Below are 13,349 nucleotides of genomic sequence, written 5' to 3' on the forward strand. Positions count from 1 at the left end.
GGCTCTACTTGTTGGTAGAAGGATTGGCATAGGATCGGCTTATTCCTTTTCGCTTGAGTTACTTTTCGACCTTTATCGCCATATGGACCATGTCTATCACTTCAACATAGTGTTGTAGTTCAACTATGTTGGCAATGTCACGTTTAAACCCGCAAAGAATCTTGCCATTATTTTTTCTCGATCCTCTTCGATGTTAGCTCGGATCATTGCTATCTCCATGCCTTTATAATAATCTTCAACGCTTCTATTACCTTGAGTAAGGTTTTGGATTCGTTGATATAGGTCTCGATGGTAGTATGAAGGGATGAATCTTTTCCACATGACTGATTTCATTTCAGCCCAAGTAGAAATAGGTCTTTCACCATTACTCCTTTTACTTGTTATAAGCTAGTCCCACCACATAATTGCATAGTCAAAAAACTTTATAGCTACGAGCTTTACCTTTTTACTTTCTAAATAGTTGTGGCAGTCAAATACAAACTCGATCTTTTTTCCCACTGCAAATAAGCTTCAGGTCTATTCTTACCTTGAAATAATGGAATTGTCATCTTGATATTTTTAAGATTGTCATCTGGTTGGTCATGATCTTTAGGACCCCGATGTCATTGGCAGCCTCGTTGTCGTACACTTCAAACAGATGAATTATCACTTTCTTGCTCAGTCTCTTTATTACGCCCTCGTCTTGCACCTTCTGGAGTTGCCTCGCATTGTTCACGTATCTCAACTCAAAATAACCGATCTTCAAATGGTTTGAGTTTACGATTGAATAACTGCTACATCACCCGCATAAGTGCTTGTAGTGTCAAATCAGGATCCCCTTCATCCACAACATTGTGAACGGGTCGCAATCCTTCTCCGGCATTTGATTTCTTTTGGGACTTCTAGACATAGAATTTTTATCACACAACAAACCTCACACTTCTCTCACAAAGAAAATTCACACAATTTTGGCTTTTGTTCTCTCAGATAGTCTCACCGCACTCTAGCCTTTTTCCACTCAAGTTTACCTTTCGAAGTTCTCCACGGACTACTTAGATGAATCATCTCCCGTTTGTGGGTCGGTTTGTAAAAATAATGTGAAATTGGGTGATGGGTTGATATTGGGACAAATAGTGACCTAGAAACAAAATAAAAAGGGTGACAGTGTGGCGGTTTAGTTTTAGAAAGAAATAATGAATTTGTTGGGAAGAAAATACTTTTGAAACATAACTTTTCACTTCTTGCTCTTTTTTTTTCAAGAAAATATATATTTCAACTTTTGCACTTTTAGAATGTATACTTCTTTTTTTTTAATTTTTTTGCTAAATTGCAATCTCGGGAATACCAAAAATGATGATTCTCACATCAATTTAACCAGCTCTGATACCAAATGATACGGACTCGAATATGGATGTCACGAGTCGTGTTGTTGCCCGATCGTTTAAGATGGTAGGCTAAAGCTTAAGAGTGAACCAACACAATAGATTCGTGTTGACCCGAAACTTAGAAAGCAATTAGGCTGAAAAGGGTGATGGAAAAATTGGTAAGGATCGTTTGATAGTAAACCTCGACCCGCTATCTACAAAGATAGGTATGGTGAACGCCACACTTGGATACAAGTGATAAGTTCGAAAAATAAACAGAATTGACGCCACAAGGGTTGCTTGATAAGCCAATTCAGTCTTTGGAGAACAATGGAAGTTGAACACTTACAAAGTAATAAGATATTATCAAATTCATCAAAAAAAAGTCTTTTTACAAAGGCTGATTTCTATTATTTATAGTGCTAGAATAGGCTAGATGAATAGTCACAAGAATTCATCTTAATGTGCTAATTAAAAACTGAAATAAAGTTCAAGTTTTTTGAAATTTTTGAACCAAATAACTACACTCTTGAATTCTCTTCAATTCAGCTGAAGTAGCAAAAATGGCTGGTAGATGAAGAGGTTGCTGCTAAAATAAAAGGATGGTATAATGCTCCTTAAAGCTCCTTAATGATATATAAAACCTTATTTGTAACAGTCCCCTTACTTGTAACTGAAAATGACTTGAAAAGCCACTTTATTGAATGTGTAAAGCCTTGAATTGTAACAGTTATGAGCTAAAGAGTTACCTTCATTTAAATACATTAAATTGAACTTATTAAACACATTTAAGCACTTATTGAACATGTACTCATTAAAACTTAACTTAGATAAATGGACTAAAACCTATGCAACAATTATTCCAGCAACTAGTTAAATTAATAGTAGCATAATTAATTAAACTTAAACTATGCATCAATAAATAATCCTAGTAACTAGATTAATTAAGAGCAACACTTTATTAAAATTCAAGTTCAACTTGCAATAAATTGCAAGTGACGCCAAATGAGCTGTTCCATGCATGGCTATTGGATTCGGCTTCGTGCTCTCCCCTAACTCGATCCACATAGCTTGCTAACACTTCTTGAAATTTCTTAGCTCGTGATCGAGTTATGGTCCTCCTGGCAGCTCAATGGATTCGTAGTAATTTCTGAGCTATGGTTATATCATGAGGGCAAAAATTGAAATTGGAAAAAGAAAATTTCTTATTCACAGGTTGAATGACGATTCAGTAATGAGAGAAGGGAATAGCTATTCAGCCACTTCCTGTAATAGACCTTGAATCAATTCAGGCCCGTAATATAATTATAGCCAGCCAAACTAATGTTTGGTAGTGGGCCTGTCAAATTAGGCTATAATCTATTCTTAAATCCTCTAACCAAACATTCTGTAAGTGATGGTGGCTATAACTATATGTGTATTTTTTTGTATGTAACCCTAAAAGGTAGAGAGATGATCAATTTATAATGACAAACTTTTAACCCGGTATGTCTATCAAGTAACCAAATGAATTTGGGTCTAGCATCTAGGTCGGGTTGGGGAGGTTACTTTAGCAACTAGGTTCATTTTGGTATCTGTACTTTTTTTATTCAAACATAGGTCCCGAAATGAACCTAGTTCCCAAGTTAAGAGACTAAAAATTATATTATCCTTATTTTTTATTCAAATTTGATTGTGTTATACCTCCATCCATACAAGTCACGTGGCAAACCGAAAGGGCACCTGAGCAACAAGCTAGTCGGCAACAAACTAGGAAGTCACCCACAAGTCCTTCCTTTCGGCACAACCATTCAAACGAGCACAAGCCATCCGATACTTAGACCCTTAAGCTTTCGTTGGGAACGTGATATTAAGAAATTGAGATTTTTATATTAATATATATTTGTACAATTAAATTAAAAAAATTAAATTATTAAATAATAGAGTAAATTGTATTAAACATCCCCAAATTATGATTCACATTTTAAATTGTTCTCTAAACTTTAAAATATTTTAATTATGTTTTCAAACTATCAATATTGTAACATGTTCTTCTATTACTAAAACTATTAATTTCACAATCCGGTGACACATCATATATTCATATCTAATGTGACATGATTTAAAATTAAAAAAGATTTAAGAAAAAATTAAACCTTAATTTAAAAAAAAGGTTAAAAGCAAAATAAAAAACAAAATGGCAAAACTTTGTTATATAAAGTAAAATAAACTCAAATTTTAAATAAAAAATAGTAGAGTAAAACTATAAACTATGAAAAATATGACAACTGTGAAGCCCTTTGAAACTTTTGAAAAACCTACAACTAAAGATTCAACTTTTATTTTGATTTTTGATATATATATATATATATTACTTTTTTCTTTAAGCTTAGTTTATGCGGAAAAGTTTTGTTTTGTTTTTTTACTTCCAACTTTTTAAATACTTTTAAGGTTTGATTTTTTTCTTAATTTTTTTAATTTTAAATTGTAACACATAAAATATGACATGTCACTTATAGCAAAATAAATTCATATTTTTAACATATTTATTTCTGACTACTTATCAAATAAAATGTTATTAAATTTGGAATTTTCGTATCAGGATTGGAGTTGGTGTGTTGAATTCAAACTCTTATAAAAATGGGTCAAATTGAAACAAAAAGCAAAGAGAAGGGCTTGATCGAAAGATTGAAGATTTAAAAAGTGGCTGGATAAAGATTGAAAGATTTTTTATATTATTACAACTCTGTAATTAATTTAAATTTAATCTCTAGTTTAAATTTGATTTTAAAATTTTGAATTATTTAGTTATAATATTTAGGAGAAATCTAGCTAAATTTTAGCACTAAATGTGTGTATAAATGCCTAGTGGTTACAACTAATTGAACACACACTCTACCTTTCGCATTTAATAAATTCTTTTTTTTTCTCCCTTCCTTTAACAATGCTTCATTCTGCTTTTTCTTTTACTTTCAACTTTTTGGTTATTTGCCTACCAAGCCTTTCCTCTTTTTAGCTTTAGCCCAGATATCACTTCAACAAGGTAATTGTGAGATATGAACCCACACTAAATACTTTGCAATTCGGTATTCACAATCTCTCCGGTATATGGGATAGTATAAATACGTCCCTCAAAGTTGACTCGATTTCAATTCAAAAAGCGGGTGTTGGGTTGGAATCATTTGGCGTACAGTTGGGAAGTTGAGTTGGCGGTGCTGTATTCAAAATCCTGCGAACAAATTGGCGTGTTCAATTGGAAAGAGTTAGTTGGATTCCATCAAAGGATATAGTGATAGGATTTAAACGACCCACACAGTTGAGGCCGAGGCTAAGACTAAGCTTAAAAAAATATTATTTATCTATTTATTTGTATTTTCTTAAATTTATTTTTACATTTTCGAATATATTTTTATTTTATTTTTCGTATTTTCTTATTTTATTATCTTAATCGAGTTAAACACTATAGCAAAATTGGTTTTTAGAGGTATTTTTAGTGGCGTTTGGACTAAAAATGCCGCAAAAATTATACATTAGTGGTGCTAATATGTAAACACCGCTAAAGGTTAGAGCTATAGCGGCGTTTGCAAAAGGTCAAGCATTAGCAATGTTTATGAAAAAAAATGCCGCAAAGGTCAAGCATTAGCGGCGTTTATGATAAAAGCGACGCAAAAGATCAAACATTAGCGACATTTATGATAAAAATGCTGCAAAAGATACATTGCAAAAAAACCATTTTATTTTAGTGTTTAGGATTTAGAATTTAATGTTTAAAGTTTAAAGTTTAGGTTTTTACGGTTTAGGTTTAATGTTTATTATTTTAGGTTTATGGTTTTGTGTTTTAAATTTTATGATTTAGGGTTTATGGTTTGGGGTTTAGTGTTTTATAGTTAGGGTTTTAGTGTTTAAGGTTTTAGGGGTTAGGTAATATGGTTTAAGGGTAATTGATTTTGATAAGAATGATAAAAAAAATCAAATATATTTTAGGGTTTAAGTAAGCAATAAGATTCTTTTTTAAATACTTTTGTACCTTGTAATATATATATAGGGTTTATGGTTAATGATTTAGGAAGTAAGGGTTTACAGTTGAGGATTTATGATTTATGATTTAGAGTTTAGGGTTTAAGATTTAGAGTTCAGGCTTTAGGGTTTAAGGATAAATTTTGAGAAGTTAAATTTTATCAAAATCAATTTGGATAAATTTTATCAGCTGCACAAAAAATTAAACTCGTGGATGCATACTCTTTGTAAGGAAGTTTGGTTTCATTTTTTAAAATTATTTTTGTACACAATTATAAAATTTTACAAATTAAATATATTGTTTGAAACAAAACAAACTTAATTTAAAGGAATTTATGAAATAATTAAACTATAAAAATTTATTACTATCAAAGGTATTAGCGGCGTTTTAAGTGTGGGTTTAGTGGAATTAGTGGCGCTAGATTATAAACGCCGCAATAGATCAACATTAGTGGCGCTTTTTGTAAAACGCCGCAAAAAAATTAATTGAATGAAAATGATGCCATTTTAATGCTTTGTGGAATTGGCGGCACTAGCTAATAAACGCCGCAATAGATAAGAATTAGCGGTGCTTTTTAAAAAATGCCAATTTTTTTAATTAAATGGAAACGTCGCTGTTTTAATGCTTTTTGGAATTAAATGCACTAGCTAATAAACGCTGCAATAGATAAGAATTAGTGGTGCTTTTTGAAAAACACTGCAAAATTTTTTTAAATTGAATGGAAACGTCGTCATTTTAGCTGTGGGTTTAGTGGAATTAGTGGCGCTATGTTATAAACGCCGCAAAAAAATTTAATTGAATGAAAACGACGCCATTTTAATGCTTTAAGTGGAGTTAGCGGCACTAGCAAATAAACGCCGCAATAGGTTAGCTTTAGCAGCGCTTTTTAAAAAACGCCGCAAAAAAATTTAATTGAATTTAAACGTCGTCGTTTCAAGATGTGGGTTTAGTAGAATTAGCGGCGCTTTGTTATAAATGCCGCAATAGTACATCATTAGCGGTGCTTTTGAAGAAACGTCGCAATTGTCATTTTTTTATACCAAAATTGTGTCTTTTTAGTTTCATCCAATTTACCCCAATTGCTCCCCCGATAGTTGTTCTTTTTCCCCTTAACAAAATTTCCCCAATTCCCTCTCTTCTCCATTAATCCCTAAATTAAATTCCCAACCCATTTGTCGTCGAAGACGCTGACCGGACCACCTGCTGCATCGCCCTTGACTAACCCCTCTGCTGCGTTGCTGTTGCTGTCTGTGTCTGCTGCTGCAGCCAATCGGTAAATGTCACTCCTCTGTCTATGATTTTTCGAGTTTAAACATGGCTAGATTTAACGTTTGGGTTTTAATAATTGCTAGTTTTACATTAACTTTTTATCATGGAAAATGACCTGCTCAGTCTCCCAATAAAAGACCTGCTACATTGTCTTTCTTTTCAATTTTTATTAACCTTTTTTGGTTCTCATAACTATAGAGAGATTATTCATATTATTATTCCTTTCTTCTTCTTTCATTCTCAACAATCTCTTCCCCCTCTTCTTCCATAATACTCTTTCTTCTCTTCATATATAATCTTTACTTTCAAACACCCTAAATTTACAACCACATATTCCAGAGAGGATTTTAAAAAAAAATGGTGATGAAATTACCTTATCTGGGTTTATGTTTGTTTTTTGTTTTTTTTAGTTTGGTTTCTATTGTTGCTTCTGGGTCTGGAAAAGGGCTCCCAATTCTTTCATTCGATGAATGATATAATCAGTTGTTTGGAGATGATAATCTAGTTATCCATAGAGATGGTAAAGCTGTTCACTTGTCTTTGAACAAAAGAATAGGTTTGTTTCTTTTTTGCTAAGTTGGGTTCTTCTTTTTTCTTTGTTGTTTCATTAAAAAGGAAACATTTTTTGCTTTTGATGGTAGAGAAAAATAGGGTCGGGGTTTGTGTCACAAGACCTTTACTTGCATGGTTACTTCAGTGTTTCAATAAAGTTACCTGCTGATTACACTGCTGGAGTTGTGGTTGTTTTTTTATGTGAGTTTATCTATGTTCTGCATTAATCTCTTTCCTTTTTTTTATATTAAAATCTATTTATCTAACAGTTAATTATTTTAGAAGCTCTTTCAACAGTCCTTTTAAGCTCATGCTTGCTATTTAGTGTTAATTAATCTTTTTTTTTAATTCTGATACTAATGAGACTCAGATGAGTTTGCCACTGTTTTCTTCACTTTCCTCTCATGGCTCAACTTGGAGTTTGAATAGGGTCTTGAATGAAGACTTTGGTTTCTCTTTTCAAGTCACAAAAATTTCAAATTTTTATTCAAGAATCTGATCAAAATACACATGGATATGACTATGATCAAGTTAAACTTATCTCAGGTTGATTAGAATTTCCAGATGGTTTTTTCATGTTGAAGGAGTTGGCTTCTTTCATAAATGAAATTCATTTTCCTAAATATGGATTTAATTTATGTGATAAACAAGCAAGTGGATTTAAACTAGTATACATGTTAATTTATAATTGTTTTCAACTTACATGCATTTGAATTTTGGATTTTTTAAATAAAATTATTTTTATTTAACGTACAAGGGTGAAGCTAGATTTAACGTTTGGATTGAGGCTTGGTGTTGAACCTACTGTTTTGGGAAGCTTATTAAGGTTAGTGTTCTCTTGAATTTTAGCATGCTTGTGCGAAATAAAATTTAAATATTTTCCGGGCATGATTGTAAATGTAAAGAATATGGAAAAGAATCAAAAGAATGGCTTGTTGATATTACATCTCCATTACTGCCAAATATGAACATAAATCCGACTTAACCTTATTTCATTAAGTCTATTTTATTTAAAAATAACAATCATACTGGTTTATACTAAAGTTTGAGTTTTGGTTTACATTAAATTTTTTTTAAATAATGAAAATGTTGAACTGAGCTGAGGTGTGTATATTAGTGAAATGGTGAAATCTTCTTTTGACAATACAAATGTATGCCCATACAGATATTACTCAATTTACATTATTCTCATTTTCATTTCTTTAAAATTACATAACTTACATACCTTACATAAATATATATCATATCATAACTTACATACCTCACATAACATACCTAACTTACGTAACTTACATAATACATAAATATATATCATATCATAAATGTCATAACTTACATAACTTACATAATTTACATAACTTACATAATTTTCATAACTTACATTATTTACATAACTGACATAAATAAATGTCATATTGTCAACTTTAGACTTCAAGAACAACGAAATGGATAAGAGTTGGATGAATTTGTTAAGGGTAAGCAACGACTACCGAAATGGAGTACAAACTTTTCTAAATTTTGCATTTCAAAATGCAAGCCAAGAGAATATGATTCGTTGCCCGTGTAAGAAGTGTGGCAACATCAATTGGCATTATCGTGAAGTTGTCTACGAACATCTAATTGTGATAGCTTTATTTGGGGTATAAAAAAATGAATTTTCCATGGAGAGTGTATATTTAGTAAATCCTCTTCAACAATTAATCCGGCTTATCCTCATGGTACTTACCATTAGTCTGTTAGAGAAGATGGCATGGAAGGTATGTTGCTAGATACATTTAATATGCACAGTCATGGTTTGCAATCGTTTCCACCTGACTTTATTGCATCCAATGATTGTAATATTGGTGGAAATGCTTTTACCGAAACGGGAAGAAGTGTACCTGACGAAGAACAAAATAAAGAAGCAGCGAAGTTCTACAAGTTATTTAATGAAATGAATGAAGAACTTTACGAGGGATCTAAATATTCAAAAATGTCCTTCTGCATTTGTCTATTTCACTTAAAATGTTTGGGAGGGTGGACCGGAAACTCTTTTACAATGCTATTAGAGTTTTTGAGAGAGATGTTTCCGTTTGTAAGAATCCCTCATTTATGCAAAGATATGAAGAAACTGATAAAAGATTTAGGCCTTGGGTACGAAAAAATTCAGAGTTGCCCAAATGACTACATGTTGTATTGGGGTGATTGGAAAAACCAACAGTCTTGTCATGTTTGCGGTAAATCTCGTTGGATGAATATGAATACAGAAGATGTGAATGAGAATGAAGGTGAGGCACAATCAAGAAAGAAGCTAGTAAAGATTTTGCGATATTTTCCACTAATACTCAGGCTTCAAAGGTTTTTCATGTCGTCAAAAACAGCCGAGTCTATGAGGTGGCATCATGATCAACAACTCGATGATGGATTATTAAGGCGTCATGTGGATTCTTTAGCTTGGAAATCATTTGACAATAAATTTCCAAGCTTTACAACTGATCCTTGGAATATGAGGCTTGGGCTAGCATCAGATGGATTTAATCATTATAAAATCATGAGTACTTCGTACAATACTTGGCCTATAGTGCTTGTTCTTTACAATTTTCCTCCGTGGATTTGCATGAAGCAATCTTCTTTTATCTTATCTATGATTATCCTTGGAAAGAAAGGTTCCGAAAATGATATTGACATTATATGCAGCCACTTATTGAAGAGTTGAAACAGTTATGGGCAGGTGTTGAAACATATGATGTCTTAAGAAATGAGAACTTTTATTTACGTGCATCTTTGTTGTGAACTATTAATGATTTCCTAGCTTATGCCAATTTATCTGGTTGGAGTACCAAAGGACGTTATTCATGTCTTTGTGCGGTGCAAACATGTTTAAAATGGTTATATAATTGGAAGAAGTTCTCTTATATGGGGGCATCGTCGGTGATTAAATGAAAATCATAGATTTAGATTTTAGAGGACTCTATTTGACAGTACTGAAGAGTTCAGAGAAGCTCCTGAGTAGACCATTGGATCTGAAGTCTTGTTCATGTTGAAAGATATCAATTTCAGTTATAGGAAGATGAATCAACCACTCAACACGCAAACAAAGAGAAGATCGATGGATGAATCTGATGATGAATCTAATGATGAATCTAATAAAGAGGATGATCCTAATGAGGTGGACTTGTGGAAAAAGGAAGTATTTTTTTAAGTTGTTTTATTGGGAGTGTAGCGACGTAAAATTTTTGCTTTTGTCACTAATTGGGGTGATTGATGGAAAACTTGAAAACCGACTTTCGATTTTATTAAAAAAAAGAGTCGTCACCGATCCTTTTTCCTAGGTGTGATCGGACACCTAATAAATCCTCTTTTTTTAAAAATAAAATTTATTTTTTTAACAAAAAGAAGGCCGAGTTTAGGTCTACGTCAAAAGCCAGAGTAAAGTTGGGTTCGGGAATCTGTTACGCGCGAGGAAGGTATTAGCACCCTCGTGACGCCCAAAATTGGTATCTTATCAAACACGTGTTGTCTTGATTTTCAAAAATACGAATTCAATTTGGCATTTAAGCGTGATCCGATTGAAGGAAATGAGAAGTTTCAAGTTTTTGGTTTTTTAGAAGGACGTCCCGTTTTTAACACGAGCTGACTAATTTCACCCAACATAGCAATGAAATCGATGACTTAATGTTAAAATCGGTACGTTGCCTTATTTATTAAACTTAATTAAAAACATGAATGAAAATATTTTTGAAAGTAATAAAAACTTATAACAATTTTGTAATAAAATGCGATCTGAATATATATTAAATTCGAAATGTGTAAAAAAATTACGAATATAAGAAGCAGATGATAAACATAATAATTATAAAATACTAACAATGCACGTGATATTAAACATGATAATAATAATATTAAACACGAAATAAAATCATGAATATATATATATAAACATATAATAGTACGTAAGGTGACGAAAAACATAATATTAAAAATACTAATAATGCTACATATATATAAATACATATATTAAAATATATATAATAATAGGTATTAAAGGTGCATTAATAGAATTGAAAATATGTACATAATATATATAAAAATATAGTATTAAAAATATATACATAATATAAAGTTAAAAATAATATATAAAAATATATACATAATATCTATTAAAAGAATATACACATAATATATATGCAGGTATTAAAAATAATAATAATATTTAAAAAATAATTATTAATAATGTTACATAAAAGTATATATATATGCATGTTAAAAATATTAATTGAAGCTAAAACTAATACCAATAATAGTAAAAACTAATAATATAATATAATATAAAATAAAAATAAAGAAATAATAGTAATAATATGAAGATTAATAATAGTAATAGTAACAATAATGATAATATATATGTACATGAATAGTACTAATAATAATAATACTAAAATAATTAATTTTAATAATAAAGTAATTAAAAAAGGATCGAATCAAATTAAAAAAAAAGGCTTGGGGCGAAATTGAAATAAAAAGAAGAGAAGGGGACCAATTTAAACGCGCGAAAAACAGGGGAGGGACCAAAAGCACAATAAGCCCATTTGCCCCAAAATGCGAGTATCAAGGGGACTAAATCAGAAACCGAAGTAAACTGTTGGGTCAAATTGAAAATAACAACAAACTTGATTGTAAAATCATAAAAACGTAGAAGGGCTAAAAGTGCAATTATCCCTTTCATAGAAAACACGCGGATCCTCCTTGAGTCGGGTCGGACGGATCGGGTCTTCATGCCAAACGACGTCGTTTTTGGGTCTGGGCACGAAAACGGTGCCGTTTTGGTAGGCTATAAAAGCCTAAAAATTTCCAAAAAAGTCATTTCCACCAGGTTTAGGAAAAAACAGGAAAGAGAGCTCTCATCTTCTCTCTGGGTTGACCCAGATCTCGGCCAGGGGACCTAGGAGCTTCGCCGCAGGCCAGTCGCCGGTCACCGCACGCGGTGGCTTGATCGGGCTTGCTTGCTATTTTGCTTGTGTTGGACTGATTTTTTTAGTGTTTTGAATCTATTGTTTGTATTAAAAAGTGACCCCCCCACATTACACTGTCTTTTGATGGCTTTTATAGCCTTTTACAAATGCTTTCCCTTTATTATTTTATGTTTGCTGTTCTTTTCTTTTAATTCTTGTAGATGCAACTTGAGGACGGTGGCAATAGTGACATGACAGAGGCGGTCGTGGCAGAGGCTGAGTCGGCAGCAGCTAGGTTTAGGAAGATTAGGGTTTTTCGATTTTGGGCTAGAGTAATTTTGGGTTTCTGTTGGGTTTATTGTTTGGGTTAGTTTAGGTATTGAGTTATGGGTTTAAGTGTAATGGGTTACGGGTTAAGGGTAATTAGTTTTAGGTTTTGTTTTAATTGGTTTTCAAATGTAAATGAGCCATTCGGGTTTAAGTTGTAAATGGGGCAAAATTGGGCTATAACAGGGAGCATCACATTTTACGACACAATCTTGATGTTATGCATATTGAGAAAAATGTTTGCGAGGACATCATTGGGACATTTTTGAATATCGATGAAAAATCGAAAGACAATCTTCAGAGTTGACTTGATTTAATTGACATGGGAATTCGACATGATCTTCATCCCCAAGTACTTCCAAATGGGAAATATCGATTGTCTCCTTCTATTTTTGCAATGTCGAAGAAAGAGAAAGAAGTGTTTTGCATAGTGTTGAAGGATATAAAGGTCCAGATACGTATGCATCAAATATATCTCAATGTGTGAATCTTAAAGAGCGAAGACTATATTCCTTAAAATCACATGATTATTACATCTTGATGCAAGATTTACTGCCAATTGCTTTACGGTGTTGTATGTCAAAAAAGGTGACGTCTTGTATAATTGAACTATCCAATATAATGAAAGTTATTTGTGGCAAATTTTTGAATGTTGAAGAACTTGGGAAAGTATAAGATCAAGCCGCTTTGACTTTATGCAATTTGGAAAAGATCTTTCCACCTTCCTTCTTCACTATTATAGTGCACTTGCTAATCCATCTCCCTCATGAAGTAATACTTGGTGGACCAGTTTTCTATCAATGGATGTATCCTATAGAAAGGTGCTAATTTGTTTGTAAAGTATTCATCTATTCACCTCTATACCTTTAGTTACAACTTTTGATAATGTTGTATATCGTGTTTAGGTTCCTATGCAAATTGCAGTCTTAT

The 13,349-nt window shown here is 32.1% G+C and overlaps 1 long non-coding RNA gene across 1 annotated transcript; it reads left to right on the forward strand.

Moving 5' to 3' along the window:
- Window positions 1-6,342: 6,342 nt before the first annotated feature.
- On the forward strand, window positions 6,343-13,093 carry LOC121206093 (uncharacterized). Its single transcript, XR_005901071.1, has 3 exons — window positions 6,343-6,613; window positions 7,919-7,987; window positions 12,314-13,093. It is a non-coding gene; the product is annotated as an uncharacterized lncRNA (long non-coding RNA).
- The last annotated feature ends 256 nt before the right edge of the window (window positions 13,094-13,349 follow it).

The sequence above is a fragment of the Gossypium hirsutum genome, chromosome A09 (genome assembly GCF_007990345.1).
Source record: "Gossypium hirsutum isolate 1008001.06 chromosome A09, Gossypium_hirsutum_v2.1, whole genome shotgun sequence".
Taxonomy (NCBI): Eukaryota; Viridiplantae; Streptophyta; class Magnoliopsida; order Malvales; family Malvaceae; genus Gossypium; species Gossypium hirsutum.